Here is a 14,636-nt window from a genome sequence, read left to right on the forward strand (position 1 = left end):
GACTAGCATCTGCTGTGGCTGCTGCATCTAATTCTGAGGGGTCATGAGCTTCTCAAACTTTCTCTTGGTCATAAAAGTGAAAAAATGGAGTTGTTTCAAGAGCCAGGAAAATTCAAAATGACCAAGCTTTGGCTGACATCTTGTGGTTCAGTATGAAATAAGCGCTTCACTAAGAAATTATTTGTCAGACTGGCAAAACAGGTGGGCGGCCTGCGAACAGAAGAAAGACATAAAATCTCACTTATTTTGGACAATATGAAGCTGTCCTTTGAAGGCTATCTGTGAGGAAGATGATATGTAATTACAGACTTAAAAAGTTATTTTTGGCTCATTCACAGGGCATAGACGAGGTCCTCTTTCCTCTGCTGTCCACTGGTCTACAATCTGATCCCTCTGTGATGTCAGCAGGTATTCTGAGAACCCTGAGGAGTGCTGGAATGTTCCATGTGCCATCTGTGCCCTCAATACATCATGCTCCAGACTGAGGCGCCATCTGTCTCCTTTTTCAGGTCTGTGACCCTTCCTTTCATTTTTTTTTAGATAGATTCTCATTACCCAGGCTGGAGTGCAGTAGTGCAATCTTGGCTCACTATAACCTCCACCTCCCAGGTTTAAGCAATTCTCCTCCCTCAGCCTCCTGAGTAGCTGGGATTACAGGCATGCACCACCTCACCAGCTAATTTTTGTATTTTTAGCAGAGCCAGGGTTTCGCCATACTGGGCAGGCTGGTCTAGAACCCCTGGCGTCAAGGGATCTGCCTACCTTGGCCTCCCAAAATGCTGAGATTACAGGTGTGAGCCACTGCTCCTGGCCCTTCTGACCCCTTTTTCACACCATAATTATTCTCTCTGGTCTCTTTTGCCAAAGGATATGCTTGGAAAGAGTGAAAAGTCCCAAAAAGAGTCCAAGTTTTTGTGTTCTCCAGAGAAAGACTCCCAAGTCCTGCCTCTGGTTATTGCCCGAGGAAGGGAAACATTAGTTTGCATTATTAATCTCTTGGAGGATGCACCTACCACAACCATGTCACGCACATTTTAAGAACATTCTGATGCATTTAAATTTAGAGACTTTTGACAATGTTCAGTTTCCCCAAGGATAATGGACTGCTATTTGATTTACATCTCATGATGAAAGTGGTTCACGAAGAAGGTTCTCAAAGCTGTGAGTCTAGCCCAAATTCCTAGTTTCAGTTTTTACCTTCAGAGTTACATGAAAAGTGTGTTTCAAAATAAAAGGTTCTTTTTTGAGCTCATCATATCACTATATGCCGGTGGCAAATAGTTTAGCCTTTGTCAGCCTCCAAATGAACACAGCAAAACTTCACTTTGTGAGGATCAAATGAGATAATTTATTGAAAGCATCTTTAAATTATAAAGGATTGTATACACAGGAAGGTCTGCTGCCTTTTTTTTTTTTTTTCAAATCTTAATGCTTCTGAAGCTAGTGAATTAGAGTTCTTTAGTTACAATGTGTGGTTCTGCATAAATGCAGGAATATTGGGGGAAATGCTAAAATTACTCTTCGTGCAATTTACTACTTTGTGTATGTTGGGTTTAATATTTTGAGACATTCATTTTTCTCTTTTATGTTTCTAAGTATATGGCCTTCTCCATAGTCGGCCTGAAGCATCCATTGCCTTGGGAAGATGGTGAAATGGAGAGCAGGGGGTGGGAGGATGAAGAGAGATGAGATTTGATATGGTGGAAATCCAAAGAGAACAACATGACTTACAAAATTGTTGTTTAATAAGAATCTTGAGAGTCAGCCTCTATTTTGAGAGAAAATCTTTTCTAAGGGTTCTTTAGGCCCCATTGAGCAGACTAAGAATTGTATCCCTAGGCTCAGATCACAGGCTTTCTTCTACAGCAAAGAAGACCCCTCCTGACTAGGACCACTAAGAGAGGAGTGGCTGGATATGCAGTTGAAGAAAAGCTCCATGGGATAGGACAGGATAGAATACAATACAGATGAGAGCGAGGCCTGAAGAGCATGACTTTACATATCCAAAGTCATAAGAGGAAGGAAGGCAGATGTTGGAGGGAGTGAACATGTCAGTTCCTGAAGTTCTTATTCCCAGGAATGTGGCAGGTTAAGTTCATCCAGAAAGGTATAGAGGAGCCCCAGATTACTGGGCCTGCAGCCTGTTTCCTTGGGCCTTCTGCATAGACTCTTAAGGAAGGCAGGCTCTGCATGTGGCCACTTTTAATATGGCAATGGGCAGTGGTGCGCCTACAGTGGCCAAAGATGGATGTAATGGTGAGATGTATGGTCAGACGTGTATCTGATATCCCTTTCTTTTCTTTTTCTTTTCTTTTCTTTTTTTTTTTTTTGAGACAGATTCTTACACTGTTGCTTGGGCTGGAGTGCAATGGCTCAATCTCAGCTCACTGCAACCTCCACCTCCCAGTTCAAAGCAATTCTTCCACCTCAGCAACACGAATAGCTGAGATTACAGGTGCCTGCGACGAAGCCCGGTAAATATTTTGTATTTTTAGTAGAGACAAGGTTTCACTATGTTGGCCAGACTGGTCTCAAACTCCTGATCTCGTGATGCACCCACCTCCCAAAGTGCCGGGATTACAGGCATGAGCCACTGTGCCTGGCCTGTGATATCCCTTTCAAGACCTATTTCCCACTTGGGATCCTGGGAGGAGGAAATGTCATAGTCATAAAGGCACAAGGAGAGAGGGCTTGATGCTGAATATCCTCAAGCTGTCCTCAGTTCCCAAATGACATGAATGGGATCCAGATGTACCCACATGTTCTTATAGAGGGGAAATAGAAATAATGTTGTGAATGGTCAAGGATGTTGCAGAAGGATTATCATGGTGGGGAAAGGAAGCACCAGCTTGGAATAATCTGGGTTGGGATTATGACCTTGTCCTGGGAGAAATTCACAGCTAATCATTTGGAGCTAATGTAGTTGAGAGGTAACTGGGTTCTGTTCAGCTGTGCATTACCTGAGTGACACCTACCAGCAACTGGTGAGAGCAGGGTGTGCTTGACTCTTTTCCTAGGACCAGAATGAACTCTCAATGTTGATCTGAGATGTTCCTCCCCATTCCCTGACCATGAGATGCTTGTGCCCTATATCCTCCATGTCCAAATGCCCAGATGCTCTTCTGCTGAGGGCAGAGAGGAGAGAAAGTGGCACGGTCTGACAGATTGGGTGTTTTACATAATGAATAGTTTATGTATGATTAAGATATTAAATTAGACCTAGTTTACTGGACTGGATTATGTCAATTACTCCCACTCCAAGATATAGTAACGGAAAGGTGTTGGGGGTGGTGGTTCTGCCGTGCTGATGATGTTCTATTTCTTGCTCTGAGTGCTGACTCCCTGTGTATGTTTATTTTGTGAAAAATCATGGAGATGTACATTTAAGACATTTGCACAATCCTTTAAATACATTATGCTTCACCCAAAAGTTTGAGAATTCTGATGTCTCTGAACTTACTTGTACGTTCATAAGAACATACACATACAGCCCAGTAGATGGCACTTATGAGAAGATAAAAGTCCATTTTAGAAAAATAAAGATGCCATATTTTCTCCACGCGTTTGAGTGCAATGTGAGTAAATGTGTGACTTTACTTCCCAAGCTTGTGCTAAAGAAAGTGAGTCAAAAATCTGTGAACCTAGAAGACTCTCCAAATGCAGTTGGCAATGATGCCATAAGGAAAGGTTCAGGCTCGTTTTGTGTTTAATACTCTCCAAGCAGTAAGTGCTCTAGGATCAATTTCAGATGACAAAAATTAGAGATTTGGTCATCATCGTATCTGTATATTATAATTATCAGTGTGTCAGAAACTGGAACACATCTTTTATATTTTCTCATTTTTATATATTTTTAGATATAGCACATACTTTCAAATATTATTGGAGTCCTTAAATTAACTTTAGCTAAAATATTCCCTGAACTGGCAGTAGCCTTATAATGAAGCAAAGTATAGTGGGAAGAAGAAAAGAGAAAGAAGAAAGTGGGTCAAGTCTATACCTCTTGGTGTGACATTAGTTGAACTGTGTAACCTCTCAGGATGCTTCTTCACCAGTGAAATAATCCTCACATCTGCACACCCTGCAGCCTTGTGGTGAGAACAAAGGAGATGCCATGTGCCTAAGTCCTTTGCAAACTGCATTCACAGGACGCCTCTTGATCATTGCAAATCTGTCTTGAGAAATGAAAGGCAGAACACGTCCATCCTCTGCAACTCCAGTGGTGGAGCAGCTTCATATTTCTAGAGCTTTTGTGCCCTGCTAAGTCACTAAAGGAGGCAGTATAAAAATTCAATTGGCCCCTGTTTAATTGTGCTTAATAATCTGTGTAACACGAAGTGATGTATCTGTCAAGTAGCTTGTGGAACGTAGAAGTCAGCCACTTTTTGGGTTATGATGCAAAGCGGGAGTTGGAGAACCTTTCTTTATATTTAGCCCTGTGCAACTGTAGCTGACACTGCTGGTGTCCATCCACCCTCCCTTCCCTCACTTCAGTATATTCTCAAAGACTCCAGCCACCACCACCAATATTACTGTGCCTGAGGGCTTAAGCCTGGCTCAGACTGCTAACGGACAATGCTAAAAGTGTCAAAATGAATACCCCTAGAAGCAGCAGCCAATGAGTATCCCAGCTCTCTTACCCACAGAAAGGGAAGATCTTTGAGGCATCTGTTCTACTAACTTTCAGAATTCTCCAATAGGACTGAATCTCAGTCACTCAGTGCTGGCTGGATTTTATAATCATCATGGTTGATTTCCCTTCTGTGTCTCACTTCCTCACTGTCGTACTTGTGTTTCCTTTGCCTCCAAGATACACTAATTGTCCTCAAATTGCTGCATCAGGGTCTGCCTCTGGGGGATCCCAAACTAAGACAACAGCCAGCAATATTAGCTTTAATTTTTCACTCTTGAAGTTGGATTTGTTGCCTCACTTGTGGGCTTCCTTAGGTTTAGGAACTTTCCTTCCCACTGCTATGGTTTCACTGTCCCCTCCAAAACTCATGTTGAAATTTAACTGATGTTGTGATGGAATTAACAGGTGGGACTATTAGGAGGTGATTAGATCATGAAAGCTTTGCCCCTATAAATGGGTTAATGCTGTTATTGCAGGAGTGGGTTAGTTACCTGTTTGGCCTCCCTTTTCTCTCTCTGTCCCTTACCCTGTGTTGCCTTCTGCCATGCTGTGACACAGCAGGAAGACCCTCACAATGTGGCCCCTAGACGTTGGAATTCCCAGCCTCCAGAACCACGAGTCAAAGAAGCTTCTGTTCATTATAAATTACCCCGTCTGGTAGTCTTTTACAGCAGCAGAAAATGGACTAAGCCATTCGCCCTTCATGCTCCTTGAGGGAAAATGAGATTGCCTATGTATGCTAATTTATTAGGGAGGAATGAGACATTTTAAGACCTGTTTAATTGTTGTCTCTTTCATTGATTCTCTCTCTGTTCTTTCTCTCCCTTGTTTTTAGTGCTTCACATTCCTTCCCTATTTTTTCTGTCTCTGGACCCCAACCTTCCACTCCATGTAAAAAGAAGACAAGTATCGAATGATGCTTCCAGAAACTTATCACAGGATAAACACACTCTTGAATAATAGTATGATTCTCAAAATAATTTTTTTTTAGTGCTAAAAAATGTAATGACTTTAGACATTGACTTCTGAATACATCATGAGCTGAAGTTTTGTTAGTTGGCATTGTCTTTAATTGAACAGGCTCTTCTGGAGTCACATGTTACAGTCTAAGATCTCAGGTAACTTAGGAGAGCTCAGACCCAGATGTCCTAATGGAGAATAGACACACTGGCTTAATTAAGACATAGACAAAGGGCAATGCATTTCCTAAATGAGCTACTCTTTCTTTCCTTCCCTTTCATTTGAATATCATGGCAAACTTTGCCCGACTTTTGAGTAGCTTTATGGGAGAATAAGGACTGGCTTATAATCACTAAATCACTTGGAAACTGATCCCTCCATAAGCAAGCAGCCACCATGAAATAAGTTTTCTTTGTTTTAGAAAAGAGGAAGAAAATACATTCTATCCCTGAGCTGAGGGGATTTAACCAATAACTGACACCAAACCTGGATATGGCTTTATAACTGAAATGCCAGGAAGAGCTATTTATTTATCTTTTAAATTGTGTCCACTAAGTAATCCAGATTGATGTTTGAAGAACTGAGACCTTTTCAACAAAAGAAGGAAACTTTTGTTGTTGCTGTTGATGTTTTCTCCAGAATCAGTCAATCAGAAGGGGTGGTTGATGGCCTCATAAAGCTTCTTCTATAAAGTTCAGTAAAGGATCAGCTCTTTCAGAGTTCTTAAATTCTCCCTTTGAGGATTAGGGGGTAGTATTTTATGGAGGTGATAGTACCTCTAAGTTTTCAGTGGGGAAAGGAATTTCCCATAAAAACATAGGGTGTATAACTAAAATATAGTTTTGTTGCTGTGAGCATATCTTAAAATTTTATGGCCTGAAGTTTTATTTCTTTGCAAAACCAGTATTAACTGTTTTGCTTAGTCAAGCATGTTTGCATAACTCCCTTACAAAAATGCTAGAATTTCTGAAATCTGCTGAACACAGAGGGTCTCTTCGATGAGGAGAGAATCAGCCATCCCTGTGGTATGAAGCCCACTTCCCACACTGTGGGAATTTTCATTTGGTGGGACTTTAAGTTCCTTTTGTGCTTCAAGTGTTAATATTGGTTAGTGGAAATGGCATTTTCAACAGCCTCCATGAGCTGAAAAGTTGTATTTTCATTTGACATGACCATGTTTATAAGGATCCTTAATCTCCTGTGTTCATAATTTGAGTTTAGCTCTCCTGCAATCAAGCATGCATAATAAACATTCTTTCCTTTTATGGGACATGCAAGAAAATTAATAAATGCTGGAGAAAAGTGAACATTTAGGTTTTTAAAAAGAACTGAGTTTTTTCTCTGTGCTATTTTTCAATTAAAGGAGGTTAAAAACTCCTCTTTTATGATCCACAACTGAAAGGAAAAGGTGAAAGTATTCAGAGCACATCACTCACTGAGAAATTATGTTCAAGCTGGGAAAGCATTGAGGGAGGCGATGGGATTTTCTATCCTTGGGTTTTTCATTCAGACTTTCCTCTGTAGTGTTCAATAGCTCCTTAAGCATTGAGAAAACAAAGACTTTGTAGTTGTATGGCTTGACTTCTTGAAGAGGCATGTGCCAGATGATCAATAATGTTTTTGACTCTCTTAAGGGCATTTTACTGTTTCTCATCTCCCAACCTTTGTGATCTCCTTCCTTTTCCACCATGCCTAAGAAAGAATTTATTTTGATCTCTCTCTCTCTCTCTTTTCTGAGCATTTACACAAATAATACATGAATATATGTTATTTGTCTTTATAAAGGTTTTTTAAATCCTATTTTGAAAACCTGACATGATCAAGTGCTACAAGAATACATATTAGTATTTATATACCACTAATGAGAGTGGAAACTGTTTAAAAGCTTTGAAGAATTATTTGCTATATTTGGTAAAATTGAAAATTTGCATCTCATCCAGCAATTGCCCACTTATGTTTTTTATATCTGCAAAATGGTGACAATAATTTTGTCTCTCTAATAGCACTGATATGGAGAATAAAGTGATTTAATATATGTGAAATACTTAGAAGTTACATTTTTAGCTTTTGATATGTTGCAGATTTTATAATTAGTGGTAGTATTAATGTTGTTATCATTAATTTCTCACTTTAGAGAAACTCTTGCAATGTCCACAAGGAGACTTGTATAAAATGTTGTTTGTAATAGGAATAAAATATGCAAAGAATATAAATATTAATAAAAAATGAAATGGATGAAAATATTATGTTATAGTCATACATTGAAATACTATATATACAACAGACACATGTATCAGTAAGGCTAAACTTCAAAAATGCAATATTAATGAAACAGTTTGCAAAAGAACATCCAAATTATGATACCAGTTACATGAAGACCATAAGTTTTTAAACAATACTGTATATTTTAAGGTACAAGTATATATGAAGAAAAGTATAAAGAATCACATAGAAATTATAATCTCCGAAGTCAAGGGAGTTGTTATTTCTAGCTGGAAGAAAGAGTTCTGTAATCAGGCATAAGACCTCTTGGGACTTCAGCTGAATTGAAAATGTTTTATTTCTCAAGATGGGTAATGTGCAAATACATTTTCATTGTATCATTCATGATATCTTTCAGTAAATATTAAATATTGCACAACAAGATAAAAAGCTGGCTTACTGTCAGAGACACCATGATTTAATTGTTCGAGGCTATAAAATCTGGAGGAGCTAATGTGGAGCTTTTTGAAAGGGCATTTACAATGAGTAATTGGGGTCTGCTAGCATAAAGAGTGCAAAGGCCCTTTCTCATGACCACAGGTGAAGTTTCTAGAATGGAAAGTTGCCTTAGGAAAATCTCTGCAGTCATGGTAAAAATTTACTTGTTTTTTTCCTGCCATCAGCTCAAATTCCCTTGAGTAACAATGGCAGCAGAAAAGGATTTTTAGAATAGAGAAACTAGAATACGGAAGTTGTAATGGACCATCCAGTGCAGGGGTCGATGACTTTCTGTGAAGGGTCGGATAGTAAATATATTTATAAATTTCCAATATTGGATATATGTACTTACATAAATAAATATATAATTAAATATTTTATAAATAAAAAACTAAACATAAATAAGTTACCATTGATTCTGCAACTTGCTTAAAATGTAAAATTATATGTATAAACTATATTCAGTTGAATGAAATTATAATAATATATGTCTTTTTAACATTTTTTATTTCCACGAATTTTGGGGGAAGAGGTGATATTTGGTTACACAAGTAAGTTATTTAGTGGTGATTTGTGAGATTTTGGTGCATGCATCTTCCAATTTGTAGTCTTCTATCACCCCCTTCCCATCCTTTCCCCCCGTGCCCCAAAGTCCAGTGTGTCATTCTTATGTCTTTGCATCCTCGTAGCTTAGCTCCTGCTTATGAGTGAGAACAACTGATGTTTGGTTTTCCATTCCTGAGTTATTTCACTCTAATAAGTCTCCAATCTCATACAGTTTGCTGTGAATGCCATTAATTCATTCCTTCTTATGGCTTTGCAGTATTTCATTATATATCTATTCCATTTTATATGTATACATACATATGTGTATATACATATAATGTATGTATATATATATGCATATATATGTGTATATATGTATTTATAAGTATGTATGTATATACATAAAATGGAATAGAGAGATATATATATATATAGATAGATAGATATATGCTTGTTGATTGATGGGCATTTGGGTTATTTCCACATTTTTGAAATTGCAAATTGTGTATACTTAGTAGTATTTCATTATATATCTATTCCATTATATATATATATATATATTTATATATATGCTTATTGATTAATGGGCATTTGGGTTGGTTCCACATTTTTGAAATTGCAAATTGTGCTGCTGTAAACAAATATCTTTTTCGTATAATGACTTATTTTCCTCTGGATAGATACACAGTGGTGGGATTGCTGGATCAAGTGGTAGTTCTATTTTTAGTTCTTTAAGGAATCTCCACGTTGTTTTCCATAGTGATTGTACTAGTTTACATTCCAACCAGCAGTGTAGAAGTGTTCCCTTTTCATCTCATCCATGCCAACATCTATTTTTTTTTTTTTAATTTTTTGATTATGGCCATTGTTGCAGGAGTAAGGTGGTATCGCATAGTGGTTTTGATTTGCATTTCCTTGATCAGTAGTGATGTTGAGCATTATTTCCTGTTTGTTGGCAATTTGCATCTCTTCTTTTGAGAATTGTCTATTCATGTCCTTAGCCCACTTTGTGGAGGGATTGTTTGTTTCTTGCTAATTTGTTTGAATTTGTTATAGATTCTGGATATTAGTCCTTTTTCAGATGTATAGATTGTGAATATTTTCTCCCACTCTGTGGGTTGTCTGTTTACTCTGCTGTTACTTTTAATGTGCAAAAGCTCTTCAATTTAATTAAGTCCCAGCTATTTATCTTTGTTTTTATTGTTTTTGCTTTTGGGTTTTTGGTCATGAAATTTTTGTCTAAGCTAAAGTCTAGAAGGATTTTTCAATGTTATTTTCTAGTTTTTCTAGTTTTAGGTTTTAGATTTTGTTCTTGATCCATCTTGAGTTGATTTTTTTATAGGGTGAGAGATGAAAATACAGTTTCATTCTCCTGCATGTACTTTGCAAATTATTCCAGTAGCATTTGTTGACTAGGATGTCCTTTCTACACTTTATTGTTTTGTTGTTTTGTCAACATCAGTTGGCTGTGTTTGGATTTATTTCTGGGTTCTCTATTCTGTTCCATTTTTCTATGTGCCTATTTTTATGCCAGTAGCATGCTGACTCAGTGACTATGGCCTTATAGTATAGTTTGAAATAACATCATGGCTCCAGATTTGTTGTTTTTGCTTAGTCTTGCTTTGGCTATGCAGGCTTTTTTTTTTGGCTCTATATGAATTTTAGGATTGCTTTTCTAGCTCTGTGTAGAATGATGGTGGTATTTTGATGGGAATTGCATTGAATTTGTAGACTGTATTTGGCAATATGGTCATTTTCTCAATATAATTCTATCCATTCATGAGTATGGGATAGGTTTCCAGTTTGTTTATGGTCTGTGATATCTTTTAGCAGTGTTTTGTCATTTTCTTTGTAGAGGTCATTCACATCCTCAGTTAGGCATATTCCTAAGTATTTTATTTTTTTACAGCTATTGTAAAAGAGGTTGAGTTCTTTACTAGATTCTTAGCTTAGTTGCTGTTGGTGTATAGCAGAGCTACCAATTTGTGTACATTAATTTTGTATCCCAAAACATTGCTAAATTCATTCATCAGTTCTAGGAGCTTTTTGGAGGAGCCTTTAGGGTTTTCTAGCTATATGATCATAAAATCAGCAAACAGTGACAATTTGACTTTCTCTATCTATTTGGATACACTTTATTTCTTTCTCCTGTCTGATTGCTCTGGCTAGGACTTCCAGTACTATGTTGAAGAGAAGTGGTAAGACTGGCCATGCTTATCTTGCTCCAGTTCTCAGGGAGGATGCTTTCAACTAATGAGATGATCATGCAATTTCTGTTTTTAATTCTGTTTACGTGGTTTATCACATTTATTGACTTGTGTATGTTGAACCATCCTCGCATCCCTGGTATGAAACCTACTTGATCATGATACGTTATCTTTTTGATATGTTGTTGAATTTGGTTAACTCATATTTTGTTGAGGATTTTTACATCTATGTTCATCAGGGATTTAGCCTGTAGTTTTCTTTCTTTTTTTCTTTTTTCCTTTTTTTGTTATGTTCTTCTGTTGTAATGTGTTTAATAAAGGAAAGCATGAATAAACTAATGTTGTATCTATTAAATGACTGGGGTTTGCCAGAGCAAAGCCACATCCCATGACCACGAGCGGGATTTCTGGAGTGGCAAGTTTCCTTAGGAAACTCTGCAGTCATTGTAAACATTCACTTGCTTGTTTCCTGCCATCGGTTCAAATTCCCCTTAGTAAAAATGGAAGCAGAAAAGGATTTTGAAACACTAGAATATGGGAGTTGTAGTAGATCAACCAGTTCAGGGTTCCATGACTCTCTGTAGAGGATCAGAAAGTAAGTGTATTTTGTTTTGTAGGTCACATAGTTTCTGTATCAACTACTAGACTTGGCAGTTGTAGCATTAAAGCATTAAAGCATTAAAGTACACAAATGAGTGGGTACAGCTGTGTTCCAGTAGTTTATTTTCTTTGTTTCTTTTTTTTTTTTGAGATGGAGTTTCGCTCTTGTTACCCAGGCTGGAGTGCAATGGTGCGATCTCGGCTCACCACAACCTCCGCCTCCTGGGTTCAGGCAATTCTTCCTGCCTCAGCCTCCCGAGTAGCTGGGATTACAGGCACGCGCCACCGTGCCCAGCTAATTTTTTGTATTTTTAGTAGAGACAGGGTTTCACCATGTTGACCAGGATGGTCTCGATGTCTTGACCTCGTGATCCACCCGCCTCGGCCTCCCAAAGTGCTGGGATTACAGGCGTGAGCCACCGTGCCCGGCCCAGTAGTTTATTTTCATACACATGTACAGGGCCAGATATGGCCTGCCTGCAGTAGTTGCTGAATACTTATCTAGTAAAATCTATTTTTTTAATATAAAAATAATAGTAGTATGCCAGCCAGGCCCATGCTCTTGGAGTGCTCTAGAGGAAGAGAAAAACTGAGAAAACAAGAAACAAAATTAGATGTAACACAGTAGTATTAACTAAAATTAAAACATGAGGCCACATTATAACACTACAGATATGTAACAACTCTTAGAAAATAAAAGACACACAACATATGACTTCTTCTAGGGACGTCAAGAAAATTGGGAGTGAGAAATTGGAAAAAAATATACAATACAATGGAGTAAACTTTGAGGGATCAATGAGTATATCTTTTTTTGATTGGAACCTTTAATGAACTCAGGCCCCTGCTGCTGAGTTTCACATCCAAAAAAGAAATGCTCAAAATAATATTTTAACATACACACACACACACACACACACAAACTTGTATCTTGATTTGAATCCAAAGTAAGACAACTATGTGAAAAGACTTCTACGATGTACAAGATCACTTCCCAACGTGTAACTAATGACATGGCTGCATCACTTAATTCTACTAAATATTTCTAATTCTAATAAACATTTGTTGCATGCAATCTAAATGCAGTGTAGTGTCCCATAGTATGATTTCACAAACTGTAAATAAATTAAATATCACTTCTAGGAATTCCCCATATGTTGATGAGGAGAAAACAATACTCACATGCATGAAATTCAAGATGTGGTCTGGGAACCACTGCTATGTGGTGAATATTTAACTACTGGCCTGGGATAGGATTAATACAATGATTGAGAGCAAGTGTTTCAAAACTTTTAGTGCAATTTGACTGTGTCACAGCAAATGGACTTGCTTTATTGAATGGGATACAGAGCAGGACAGATGTCAAATTCATGTGGTGAGTTACAAATGGAAGGAGCTATGTAATTGTTGAGCACAGTAGGGCCATATTCTGGAATAAGTAGCCAGATTTAGAAGCTTTTGATAGGTTATAAATCAATATAATGTTTTCTTCATTGAGAAATTCTTGTTATTTATATAAAAGCAAAAATCTAGTTTAAACATTGTGATTACAGAAATAGTAAAACATACGCATCTCATAAAGGGTAATAATTTTAATTCAATTTTTTTTGTAGGCAATAATGTGGAAGCTGGTTAAAAACATACCTTAACGGTATATGGAGATACATTGTCATTGAGGGGAAAGGTTTGGTGGAGAATATTTGAACCATGGAATAAACTCAGTGTTTCCAAGTTAAGCAGCCAATTTGATACTGACCTAATATGGAATAGGACAACCAGTCTTTCTCATTTGTCTAATATTTTAGTCATTTAAATTATCTTAATACTGCTTTGCAAAGAAAAAATTCAACATGTTTTTCCATGACTGATAAGGTTGAAAAGCAAAATCTCAAGTTAGAAGCTTGGAAGAAGACTGTTTCTGCAGAAAAGTTCCATGACTTAAGGACAATTATTATTAAGGTAGTTGGTGGTCTTGATAGTGCACATCTGCCAAAATTTATCATAAAAAACCTTACAAATTTAGATAACACTTTGATGTTTTTCCATCAAAGGAAACTCCATGACTAATATTCCTGCATCCAGATTTCATTCCTTTCATTAAAATATAATTTAAATATCATCTTACCTCAGTTAGAATGACTATTATTAAAAAGACAAAAAATATCAGATGCTGTTGAGGATGTAGAGAAAAGAGAACTTTTATACACTATTGTTGGGAATATAAATTAGTAAAAACTAAAAGTAGAACTACAACATTATGCAGAAATTGCACTACTGGGTACTTATCTAGAGGAAATAAAATCAATATTTCAGTAAGATATCTGCACCCCCACGTTTATTGCAGCACTATTCACAATAGCAAAGGTAACCTAAGTGTTCATCAATAAACCAACGGATAAAGAAAATGTAGTGTCTATATGCAAAGGGATATTATTCAGTCACAAAAACATAAATCATGTCATTTGCAGTGGGATGAATGGAACTGGAGGTCATTATGTTAAGTGAAATAAGCAGGCATAGAAAGATAAATATTGCATGTCATCACATTTACATGGAAGCTAAAAACATTAATCTCATGGAAGTAGCGAATAGATTGATACCAGAGGCTGAGAAGAGTGTGTGTGGCAGCAGTGCAGGGAGATGAACAGAGGATAGTTAATGGGCACAAACATAAAGTTAGATAAAAGGAATAAGTTCTATGTTCGATAGAGTAGAATCATTATAGTTAACAATGTATCGTGTATTTCAAAATAGTAAGAAGAGAAGATTTGAAATGATAAACACAGAATATCACAAATACTCAAGGTAATAGTTACCCTAAATATCCTGACTGGATCATCACATAGTCTATGCATGTAATAAAATATCACACTTGTTCCATAAATATGTGTAGTATTAATTACCAAAAAATTTTTTAAATAGCATTTGCTTTTATAGTTGTACGGGAAAATTATGTAACTGATTATTGCTGAAGGATTGAAGATACATTT

General features: G+C 37.1%; 1 long non-coding RNA gene across 1 annotated transcript in view; it reads left to right on the plus strand.

Moving 5' to 3' along the window:
- Positions 1-14,636, plus strand: part of LOC105732813 (uncharacterized) — a 679,090-nt gene that overhangs the window by 15,447 nt on the left and 649,007 nt on the right. The window contains exons 3-4 of the long non-coding RNA XR_010343589.1: positions 406-509; positions 2,338-2,474. This is a non-coding gene — a long non-coding RNA (uncharacterized LOC105732813). The remainder of the gene's footprint in view (positions 1-405; positions 510-2,337; positions 2,475-14,636) is intronic.

Source organism: Aotus nancymaae, unplaced genomic scaffold (assembly GCF_030222135.1).
Source record: "Aotus nancymaae isolate 86718 unplaced genomic scaffold, 86718_ANA_hifiasm-v0.15.2.pri h1tg000001l, whole genome shotgun sequence".
NCBI lineage: Eukaryota > Metazoa > Chordata > Mammalia > Primates > Aotidae > Aotus > Aotus nancymaae.